The sequence below is a fragment of the Gekko japonicus genome, unplaced genomic scaffold (genome assembly GCF_001447785.1).
Source record: "Gekko japonicus isolate JY-2015 unplaced genomic scaffold, Gekko_japonicus_V1.1 scaffold1362, whole genome shotgun sequence".
In the NCBI taxonomy this organism is placed as follows: Eukaryota; Metazoa; Chordata; class Lepidosauria; order Squamata; family Gekkonidae; genus Gekko; species Gekko japonicus.
The window spans coordinates 161,246-173,559 of NW_015175400.1; positions in this window are offsets into that span (position 1 = coordinate 161,246).

Consider the following 12,314-nt stretch of genomic DNA (forward strand, 5'->3'; position numbering starts at 1 on the left):
GTGTGATGATGGGCAATACTTATCTGGATGGGGAGAAATGTAAACTAAAGGGAGTTCACACACGATCAGAACCAGCCAGAATGTGTGAGTCTCTTGACTGCAGATCAAGAGATCAAAGTAGAGGCAAGGGTTTGGGGATAGCAAGTGGGACTTAAGAGGAGTAAAAAGCAGACAGGGGTTGTTGCGGGGGTTGCTAGCTAGGAAGGGCCAGGTGAATGGTCCTTACCTTTTATAGGGGATCCATTAGATGGGTGGTAACTGTTCCAACCTGTGGACCCACCTACCTGTTAGTACATCCCAAAAACAATCCTATTGGTTGCCTATAGGAGTGGGAGGTTACCTATAAGGAGTGGCCAATATTGTAATCTAAAACCTTACTCAAAGAAGGGCATCTGGGCAGGTGTGAAAACCTTGGAGTCAGGATGCTCCATTGTAGTGTTGATGAAGCAGGCTATTCTCATTGTAAACCAAATGTCCATTTGCTAGGAAATACCAAAGCAGGAACAAAGCAGTGATGTGTTGTACATGACTACAAATAATTCTGCAATGGGGGCTGTCTCTTCTCAAGTTGTTGTTTCTCATTGCTCACAATAATGGAGGTGTGTGCTTCTTCACCAGGCTGGTAACTGTGTAGCTGAAACCTTATTTACACGTGTAAGGCTTGTGCAGGCACCTTCTATGTGTTATATCACAACAGGTGACTTAAAGTGTACTGTTCTCTGAGCCTGTGTGTGTGTGTGTGCAGTCCATTGTGTGTAGCAATAAATATAGTCCATAAAGCAAAATATCAAGGTCATTCTCTAACGGTGGCTGGAGGAGCTCCCCCTTTCGCGTTTGGGAGGCTCTGGGGCTGCCTGTCAGTCAGCAGCCACCTCCATTTGTTGAGAAATAGTGGGCTGGACAAAAAGGCTTCTCCCCACACCTGCTCCCCCCCATCGCTTTTCACAGAGACGCTGCTGAGCGCAAGCTCTCTTTCTCCCCCTTTGGCCAGGGCTCCGCGGAGAGAGGGCTGCCACTTTCGAGGGGGGCGGGTAAAAGACCCTGAGTGCCCCCTTCACATCGGGGAGGTAACTTTTGTTAGCCTGATTGCTCTGGATTAATTATCAATATTGGGGAATTGTGAATTATTATTAATAAGCAATCAGCTAAGGGACCTTTCACCTGTATATACAGAGGGTGCCACTCTTCCAGAAATACCAGTAACAGACAAGGAGACTGGGTTTTAGTTAGAATAATGTCTTTTACTGTAAATCTTCTTCACACACAAACAACACACAATCACACACACAAATATTCAGATTCTAGGAAATAAAGAGAGATTTTTACACGTTTGCATTAGCAGGAGATTTGTTGATTGGGAAATACATTACCTGGTCCGAAGAGATGAAGCTTGCCAAATGGAAAAAATAAGGGAATACTAGAAAAATGGGGATTATATTAGGAAAATGGAATGTGCAGACTGACCAGCAGAAAGCACAAGGTAGGCCTTAGCTGCAGACTAAAAGCCTGGGGTAGGATGGGTAGCAGATAGCTTCAAGGATGAGAGACAGAGAGTATAGCGGTCGTTGAGGGGGTGTAGAGAGAGAGGAACCACATGGCCGGCTGTCCCCTTTTATGAGGGGGGCTTGGGAGGCTGGGCCAGGTTGGTCACATGTCCTAGTCACATGTCTCTTGGGGGTGGGTCAAGCTGGTCACATGTCTCAGTCACATGACCTGGCCCACCTCCTCTGGGGTGTCACATGGGGAGGGCTTGTTTCTCCCTTGACACAACCCCTCTCTGATTAGTTTATGCAGTGGAAGTGAGGGGCTTACAGGTGGGGCAATATTGAGATCTAATTAAGCTTGTGGCAGAGACACCTGATTAGCATGATGATTGAGTCAGCAGCTAGCATTGATTGTCCCCTTTTGTCTTGAAGCTGCAGGACCGGTTCTCCAGGTGGGTAGGTGGGCTGCTGAGCTAACTGAAGTTAATCCTTTGACGAAGTTGTTGGGGGAGGAGAACATGCCAGGTGAAGGTGAAGTAAGTTCTTTGTTTGAACAGCCAAAGCAAATGGCTGCTGGCCTGGCTCTTTGTGTGTGTACAGGTACATCTCTGGAATGGGGTGACTTGGGATCCATGTTCTCAGGCTCTTGCTGGTGCATATCTGCCATCTCAGTCTGGCCACCAATCATCATAGTCCCTTGGCACACATTAGACATAGTTCATAAACAGGGCAAAAAGCTCCTTGCTGGCTAACACTTTGCTGCCTTTTCGGTGGTGATGCGCTGAATCCAGGCGCAATGAAACCCAGAGGCAAGGCTTGCGGCACCTTTAAAAGACTCGCCAAGGAGGAGGGCCAGACTGACATCTTGCTAGCACTCGTATTCCTTTTACAATGGGCTTTGCTACTAGTTTATAATAATCCCGTTCTTATACTAAGGATCACAGCACAAGGGCACCCTTATATTGTGCTAAATATTGCTGAAGGTTCTGTTCTACTTGCTGTTGTCTTTCACTCTTAAAGCTTAGGCTTCAAAAGCCAACAAGGTGCTTGTACTTAGGGTTAAAGATATGAGAGAAAAAATATTCATCGTCAAAATCCATTTGTTGAAAACATGTATGAGAGGAATGGGATTATGGCAGCAAATCCAAGACTTATGCACATGCAATGGAAACTTGGGACAAAGCAACTGCATATATAGGGCTCTGCATATAGAGAAAGCCCTAAGCTCTGTAAAGACTTTCTATTGAATGTATTTGGTTTGGGGATGGGAACTATCACCAGAAACCTGGTCCTGCCCATATGTGCTTTGCATATGCTTTAACTGATCAATATATCAACACATTAGAATCTATCCCACCAGAAATATGATTACCTCCTCAGTCAGTGATTTAACTGCTAGAGACTGGGCTGCATCATGAAGAATGACCACTCTGACAACTTACAGCTAATAACATTTTAAATAAACCATAACTGAATGGCTAAAACAGGCATGGCCAAATTGTGGCTTGGGAGCCACATGCGGCTCTTTCACACATACTGTGCGGCTCCCGGCAGGGTGTCTGGGGAAACATGCCTCCCCAATCAGTCTTCCCCAGCCAGTGTTCCCTTCCCGAGGTAGGCTTGAGGAGGGGGGAGGGATACAGAAAGAAAGCAACTTTAACTTTAAATGTGTTCTGAAAGCCCCCGCCGGCTTGGAGAAGGCATTTGTTCTTTGGAATCCCTTCACCAAGCCAGCCAGTGTGGGGTCGGGGGGGAGGGGCTTGGTTGTTTGTTTGTTTCTCTCTTCCCACCTCTTTCATTCTTTCTTTCCATCTCTCTCTCTCAAACAAATATCGTTAGCAAACAAATAAATATCATTGAACAAATAAATATCATTATCAATATCTGTTTTTACCCCTTTTCTTTTTATTTTTGGCAGTCCCATTTAATAATAAAAAGCAAATCTGCATATTTTCCCAATAAAAATGTGTGTGCAATATTTGTTCATGTCTTGCAGCTCTCAAACATCTGATGTTTATTCTGTGTGGCTCTTACATTAAGCAAGTTTGGCCACCCCTGGGCTAAAAGGACAGTCTCTGTTCTAGGGTTGCCACCCCCCCTCCCAGTGGGACCTATCTCCCCGAATTACAACTGATCTCCAGACAACAGAGATCAGTTCCCCTGGGGGAAATGGCTGCTTTGCAGGGTGGACTCTGTGGTGTTATACCCCCACTGAGGTCCCTCTCCTCTCCAAACTACACCCTCCCTAGGCTCCACCCCCAAATCTCCAAGGATTTCTCATCTCAGATTTGGCAACCCTACTCTGTTCAATGCAGTTTCTCTGTTATATAGGGCCACTGGAGCACATGAGTTTAGAGTCCAAGGACACTCCTGTGAATACAGATAGTGTGAAACATGTCGAGTTTAATGCTCAAGATAGAAATCTGTCTTCATCATCTTGAAAGCCAATACTTCAACATTAGCAACAGATAACAACCTACAGGAAAGAATGCTTTGATGAAGCATTGGCTTAACTATCAAGGCTACATTCCCAGCAGAATCTGAACCAGTGCTGTTTGCATTTAAGACCTTACAGTACAGTTCCACTGTTGCTGACATGCACCAATAACTATACAGTTCTGACCATTTTTTACTGGGCTAGCTTTCTTTATTAGATTTTCATGTTTGTCCACAATGACATATTGCTTCATCTTGCACTAAACTAACTACCCAACATTTCATGTATTGACCATATTCCCCTGCTTTGGGCCTGGCTGATCCCGAGCACCTGTTTGACCATGGAAGACCAAAACTGGGTAACATGATCTGCAAAAATCTGAACAATGTTTTTATGCTGGGCTTTGCATGCTGGATTCTTAATTAATATCCTCTCTTTTTTGTTGTCATTATTTTTTATTTTGTAAGCCACCTCGGCCTGACCTGGATAGCTCAGGCTAGCCTGATCTCAGAAGCCAAGCAGCATTGGCCCTGGTTAGTATTTAGATGGGACACCAACAAAGAAGTCCAGGGTTGCTATGCAGAGGCAGGCAATGGCAAACCACCTCTGAATGTCTCTCACCTTGAAAACCATATGAGGTCATCATAAGTCATCTGTGACTTGATGGCAAAAAATGCCATCCCCAGCAGGCTTCTGGAAAGGTGGCATAATTTTTAAAATTTATAATAAATAAATAAAACAAAAATGAGGATGTTAACTGAAGCACTCCATCTGTTTCAAAATCATGACCTATGGATGACCAATGGAAGCCAGAAATGGAAAATGCCATCTCTTCTTAATTGGAACAAGCCTTTCCTGTCATAGCCCAAGTAGTACTCTGTTCCTGTCCATCACTGCCATACTTTAGAAATGACAGAGGCTGGGTCACTGCTTATCCCAGGCACCATCCAGCAGGGGTCCATAACTCGTGTATGACCACATTCTACAAAGGTCATTAGATAGGAATGAACATGCAGCGTATTACTTAAGGAATGAGGGTAGTTGGTGAAAAAATGGCACTAAATATGCTGCCATGGGGGTGGGGAGATTAGTTGTATTCTAATTGCCAGTGCATTCCTTCTGTGCTTCTTTGCTGCTGTAACGCTTATCTATAAGTTCTGCAGGTGGTGATGTTGATGTCTGGGTTTCTCGGGAACCGTGGGAGAGAATTTGGTTCCCAGCTTCAGCGCTAAATGGTCGGAGCCCTTTCTCCCGCGCACGGGAGTGTGGCTAATTGGCCAGGGCAGTGGGGTGGGGGGATGCATACGAATACTCTATATCCTATTATGCCCCATGGGCAGCCTTCATTCTTAACAGTGCTTATGTTAATGCATCTATAGCTCTTTAATAAAGTATTACCTTTCCTGATAAGCGTGTACTATGTTGTTGGCTGTGGGTTCTGACAATAAGCGTTGAGTTGCCTGAACACCTTTCACTCTGAAAAATGTTGCACCAGAACATTTCAGCATGTAAATAGCATTTTGCTTGGTCACTTCTAGAGACCAGGATTTTCTTCAAGATGACCAGGAAAGGAAACTTTTTGCCAGTGGAAAGAGGCTAGCTTCTCATCCCAGGCTGTTGATGTGTCTTAAATTACTATCAAAGGCATGTGTTGAGAATAAGTCTAGTAAAACATTTTGTGGGCTGGTGACTTTTGTGGACTGTTTTTTCAAAGCCGAATTAAGCTACTCTACTTTTGTATCAACATTCGTTGATATGCATTGTGACAAAAATATATTCAGATGGTAGAAACTCAGAGCAGCTTGAAACTCCAGATGGTTGATAAAGCCTGACAACAGTCAGCTTCACCCTGTATTGCATCTTGCTGAGACTGTCTCAACGTAACAGCTGTACAAGAACACAATGACAGAAGGGAATGCTTGACATATTTATAAACAAACATTAAAATATTTCCTGTGCTCTGGGGCACAAAGAATCATCTCTACGTCTAAAGCTGTGCTCCTAAACACCAAGAGAGGAACTAAAATGCAAGAACTGTCTTGGAGAATAGAACACTGGGACCATCCTATCCCTAAAGGGTCTGGTTTTGTTCTGGTATATTTTGGGGTCTGTTCTAAACTGGGCTACTAAGAATCCCACTATTCAGCTGGACTTACTCCCAGGAAAGTGTTCTCAGGATTGCACTGTATATACTAATTTCAGGTATATGCCATAAAGAAGCTGGTCCTGACTGCCACATTCCTATTATTCATTCATTGCACAGATGGGTTTATCATGAGTGTTTTACAACAACAGAAGCAAAGTTTCTTTCAACAGTATAGGTTTCCTATGTGGCAACCACTCCCAGGTAGAAAGGCACGAAAGCAACATGCAGGATGTTATGACTGAGGAATGTGTTTCACTTAGGGTTACCAACTGCCTGGAGAAATAATATCCTGTCCCTTTAATAGAGCCTTACTAGGTGGTTACTTAGGTAGCATTTTTACCTCCATGCCACAGAAAGCTTCAAATGCCCATTTCTCCATATTATTCTACTACTAGGCTGTGATCACACACACTAAATAATCCACTTTCAATTCACTTTAAATCCACTTTACAACTGGATTTTGCCAGTTCACACAGTAAAATCCAGTTGGAAAGTACACTGAAAGTGGATTGAAAGTGGATTATTTAGTGTGTGTGACAGGGATTCCCTTTTCTCCTCCACTAGAGACCAATTTCACTATTAAATGTGGATTACAAAATTTTTGCTTCAATACTAGCAGAAAGGCTTAAAAGAATTTTATCTAAGATAATACATAAGGACCAAGCAGGATTTCTGCCAAAAAGGCAAATTAAGAACAATCTGAGATGCATTCTGGACGTAATACAATACTATGAAGCACACCGAGAAAAACCATTGGCGTTAATATTTCTGGATGCGGAAAAGGCCTTTGACAACGTTAATTGGAATTTTATGTTGGAAGCTTTGAAAGAGGCGCAGGCTGGTGCCAATTTTGTGAAGATGATTCAGGCAATTTATACTAAACAAAAAGCGGTGGTAATGATTAATAGGGAACGGACAAAATACATTGAAATACAAAAAGGGACGAGACAGGGATGTCCTTTATCATCTTTGTTGTTCATATTTGCATTAGAAATATTGAACGATTCAATAAGAAGAAAGAAGGAGATTACAGGCTTGAAACTAAAAGGAAAAGAATATAAACTGTTAGCATTTGCAGATGATTTAGTATTTATACTGGACAACCTTCTAGAATCAATTTATACTTTGAAACAAGAACTAAGAGACTATGGACTTGTAGCTGGTTTGAGAATCAACATTAATAAAACCAAGATAATGACAAAAATATGGAAGAAGAGAGGATAACTCAATTACAAGAAATATCAGGCTTTCAAATACAAAAGAAAATAACCTAGGAATTGTAATGACAAATAAATGCCGCTCATTACAAGAGAATAACTATAAAGAACAGGATCTAGAGAAATGGAAGGATTTACAGATATCCTTGATGGGCCGCATTGCAACAGTTAAAATGAATATACTTCCAAAATGGTTATTTCTATTTCAAACAATTCCTATTCTTCAAAATCAAAAAATATTTAAGGAACTGGAGCAAGTGATATCAAAGTTTATTTGGCAAGGTAAGAGACCTAGAATAAGACTGAAAGCACTTCAATATGCTAAAGAAAAGGGGGGCTTTGGCCTCCCCAAATAGAACCTTTATTATACAACGTGGATTATTATATAACGTGGATTAAAGATTGGGTCACATTGGAAGATAAGAGAATATTGAAACTGGAAGGCCATGACCTTCAGTTAGGGTGGCATGCATTTTTATGGTATGGAAAAGCAAGTGTTCATAAATATTTTAAACAACATTGGATACGGGCATCTTTGATGAAAATATGGGAAAACATACATAAGTGTTTTTATATAAAACCCTCAAAATTGACTGTTCCACTAGAAGCCATTACACTCCCAAATGCGTATCAGGAAGAATTTCCAAGAAGTTATTTGGACATACTGAATTCTGAAGACTGTCTGAAACCACTAGAAGACCTACCCTGGTGGCAAAGAGCACAAATAGAGTCTAGATTTATGAAAGACAAGAGAATAGGATTTTATAAAAATCTTACAGAGCTTGAAAAGATTATTATATCCTCAGATCAGAAGCTTTATGTGCTGTTACTTGATGATACGATGGTGAATGAAATAGTAAAAGGGAATATGATTCAATGGGTGCAAAATATCGGGCATACTATTAAATTAGAGCAGTGGGATCAAATATGGAAGAAAAACATTAAGATTACAAAAGCTATTCCGTACAAAGAAAATGTGTATAAAATGGTTTATAGATGGTATGTAACACCTGAAAAGTTAGCTAAAATAGATCCAAAGTGTTCTAATAAGTGCTCGAAATGTGAAAATAAGGTTCATTTTATCATATGCGGTGGCACTGTGAAAGATCTAAGAAATATTGGGTAATGGTGCATGACATTTTGCAAAAGGCACTAGGCTCAGTAATACCTTTTATACCAGAGGTTTTGTTGTTGAATATTTTACCGGATAATTCAAACAAAGAGGACCGTTATTTGATAGTCTTTCTAACTACGGCTGTCAGAATTCTTTATGCAAAATATTGGAAATCACTGGAAATACTGACAACATTTTTTATAAACAAAGTCTTGGAGGCGGTGGAATTGGATAAACTGACTTTATTGATAAAAGGTGCAACAAACTCGACATTCCAGAATACTTGGACACGATTTTATAATTGGTATGATAAGCATATTTAGGCTATTTTGTGACAGACTAATTGAATATTAGGGAAATGTACACCGGTTTTAGGACAATAGAAAAGTTGCTCACACAGTTCATGAGTAATTGTTACTAAGGCGGACTAGGCAATAGTATAAACATGTGTTAAAATGACAATAACCCCCAGGTGTTAGTATGTGTGTTAGTACGTATTTCTATGTTTGTTTGTACATTTGTGTTTTATGTGCATATTTTTTGTAAAAAATTTAATAAAATCCTGCCTCTTCGGGGGCAGTTTAAAAAAAAAAAGAAAGAGAGAGAGAGATATTTAGAGTGGAATTCGTAACTTTGTGGCAACTTTTTATGATGCCATGCTTCATTGCTGAGAATGGAGGAGTTTATTATGTCTAGAATCTATTGTTGAGCAGAAAAGCACTTGTGTTGAAAGATTCTCATTCACTAATATCTCTAGGAGAGCTTTCATTTCATGTATTTATTTATTTCATTCCATTTCTATCCCGCCCTCCCCGCACGCAGGATCAGGGCGGCTGCTAAATGTGGTCAGCTCTGAAGAGAATATTGACAAACAATTTGCAGAGACTTTGGGTTTTGCTGGGCTGAACTGGGACTTTTGCTATCACATTAAAATGGGTGATCAGAACACAGAAAAAAATGACAGATGATGGATGCTTAGACAGCTCTGCAGAAACCAACCTGCTGCAGTTGTCCTGGGAAGAGCTTGTCTGATCCCTGTCCGTCCCACCATCCAGGTAGGGCGCACCCACTTTCGGGAACAAAGGGGTGCGGGCATTCTCTTACACTGCCTCAGATCGGGGTTGCAAGGCATTCCATCATGCCTTACTTCTCCCTGCCTCGGTCTCGGGTTTGAGGTTTCATGTTACACTGGGCGTCGTCTCTCTTGTCTCTCTTGTCTCTCCCCAGCTCTCCACACACCCCTCATGACACCTGGGACCGGGCTTTATCCTCCCCAGCTGCATTTAGCACAATCCTCCTTTATTTCCTCCCGGTGTGCACCCTGCCCTTACAGTAAGTCTACCCTGGGTTCCGATACCCTTCCACTACCACCCCAGGGGGCCCACCCCTCTTGTTGGCGGTCAAATCCTTGATGAGCTCCATGGCCAGCCTGGCCCTTCCCACCCCCTTGGATGGAGGTCCCACCTCGATGGGTTGCTGGGAGTCATATCTCTGTGGGTCTGGAGTCTGTAGTTGGACCCTGGCTTTGCCCCTGAGTCCCTCGGTGATCCCCGGATGAGGGGCCGGGTTTCCACTGGCTGATCCAGATCCCTCGTCCTCACCTTTTTGGGATGGAAGGAGGGCGGGGTTGGGACTCGACCCCTGACAGAGCTTCAGTTTATAATTGTTGATGCAGTCAATCTGGCAGTTAAAAATGCTTTTGAACCAATACTAGACGAAAAAGATACTACACTAAGCCAAACTACAAGCAAGACAAAGGAATCCCAGCACCAAACTGTGCAAGATGCAGAACAACACTACAATCAAGCTGACCCAATCTACAGAGAAAAGGAGCCTCAGCACCAATTTGTGCAAGACGCAGAACAACACTACAATCAAGTGGATCTAACCTATAGAGAAAAGGAACCTCAGCACCAAACTGTGCAAGACGTAGAACAACACTACAATCAAGCTGACCTAATCTACAGAGAAAAGGAACCTCAGCACCAAATTGTGCAAGATGCAGAACACCACCACAAATAAGTTGACCCAATCTACAGTGAGAATAACAGATCTACTAAAAGACTGTTAAACTCTGGAATCCTCAAAGTTATAAAGGGAAAACTATTCAAGTGAGAAGATAAAACAGAATTTATGGAATCCTTTACTACCTTAAAAATTGAATACAGATGGCGAGTCTTAAAAGAAATCTTCTTTACCTACAAGGGAAAGAGTCATAGAATAGAGACATAGAATCAAGACTTTATTGAAAAGAAAAAATCACAAAAAGAAGAAAAGAATTAGGTCCTATAAATAAGACTGGTTTAGGGAACCCTTGTTTATGTGCAACAGACTAAGATGGGTGGGGAATATCTAACCTCTTTTTTTTTTTTTTGAAGGAACATCATCACATCAGGGATGTTGACCTCTTTTTTCATATATATATTCATATATCTGCAAATTATAAAATTGGTCCAGGGAATCTTTATATATGTGTAACTGATTAACATTGGTTATTCAGGCCTCTTTTGGGGTTGGAGCTCACCATCATCGCTCTGGGAGAGAGGAGGCCAGGGGGTGGGGACATGTAGCAAGCCCCGCCCCCCACTCCCAGCAGCCCTCCGCTCAGTCAGGCTGTGAAGAGAAAGAAGAAGGAAGGAAGGCAAGTTCCGATTCGGTTCCCCTCCCTGCCCTTCCAGGCCCAGGAAAGGCCTCCGCAACCTCTCTCCCTGATTTTCAGGTCCTGGTTAAGAGGTAAAGAAAAAAAGTGTGTGTGTAAAATGTGCCTCCATAGGGGGGGGGGGGGTTGCAAAGAAAAAATCATTTGTTTGTGTGTGTAAAATGTGCCTCCACAGCCTGCCTGAGAGAGGAGGGAAGGGTTTGCAAAGAAAAAAAAGTTTGTTTGTGTGTGTAAAATGTGCCTCCACAGCCTGCCTGAGGAAGGAGGGAAGGATGTGGAAAGGAAAAAAAAGTTTGTGTGTGTAAAATGTGCCTCCGCAGCCTGTCTGAGGAAGGAGGGAGGGGTATGCAAAGAAAAAAACCCTTTGTGTGTGTAAAATGTGCCTCCACAGCCTGCTTGAGGAAGGAGGGAAGGGTGTGGAAAGAAAAAAAAGTTTGTGTGTGTAAAATGTGCCTCCACAGCCTGCCTGAGGAAGGAGGGAAGGATGTGGAAAGGAAAAAAAAAACATTTGTTTGTGTTTGTGTAAACTGTGCCTCCACACACCCCCTGCCTGAGAAGGGGGGGGGGGTTGCTAAGAAAAAAAGTTTGTTCCTGTGTGTAAAAAGTGCCTCCACAGCCTGCCTGAGGAAGGAGGGAGGGCTTTGCAAAGAAAAAACAGTTTGTTTGTGTGTGTAAAATGTGCCTCCCCAGCCTGCCTGAGGAAAGAGGGAAGGGTTTGCAAAGAAAAAAACACGTTTGTTTGTGTGTGTAAAAAGTGCCTCCACAGCCTGCCTGAGGAAGGAGGGAGGGCTTTGCAAAGAAAAAGAATGTGTGTGAGAGACATTCTCACCCAAATCAGCTGGACACTGCAGGAATTAGAGTCCTTTGCCTCTGCATTTGCAGAAGTGAGTCAGTGGCTCACATCTGAAGTACTGGTGATTGAAGCCTCTCATGTAAACAATGAAAACCGCTTCTGTCTAGGGTCCGGTGAGAGAAAGCAACTTGTCTTCAAAATAAAAGGGAGGTCCTTGGGTCAAAATCAGACAACTGAACTGTGGGCTAGTTACTGATTCCTCCATTACGCTATATTGGTGCTGCATTTTCCCATTAGCAATGAAGGCACCACAACCATTTCCTCGCTTCCCAGTTCTCCCTTAATGTTTTTTCTCCCTGCAGTTTAAAGTGTGTGTGTGGGGGAAGATGCATAAAGTGCTAACTGGAGTAGAGAAATGGCAGAAATAGTGACAAAATGACTAACCACTCCTTTCCCATTCAAAA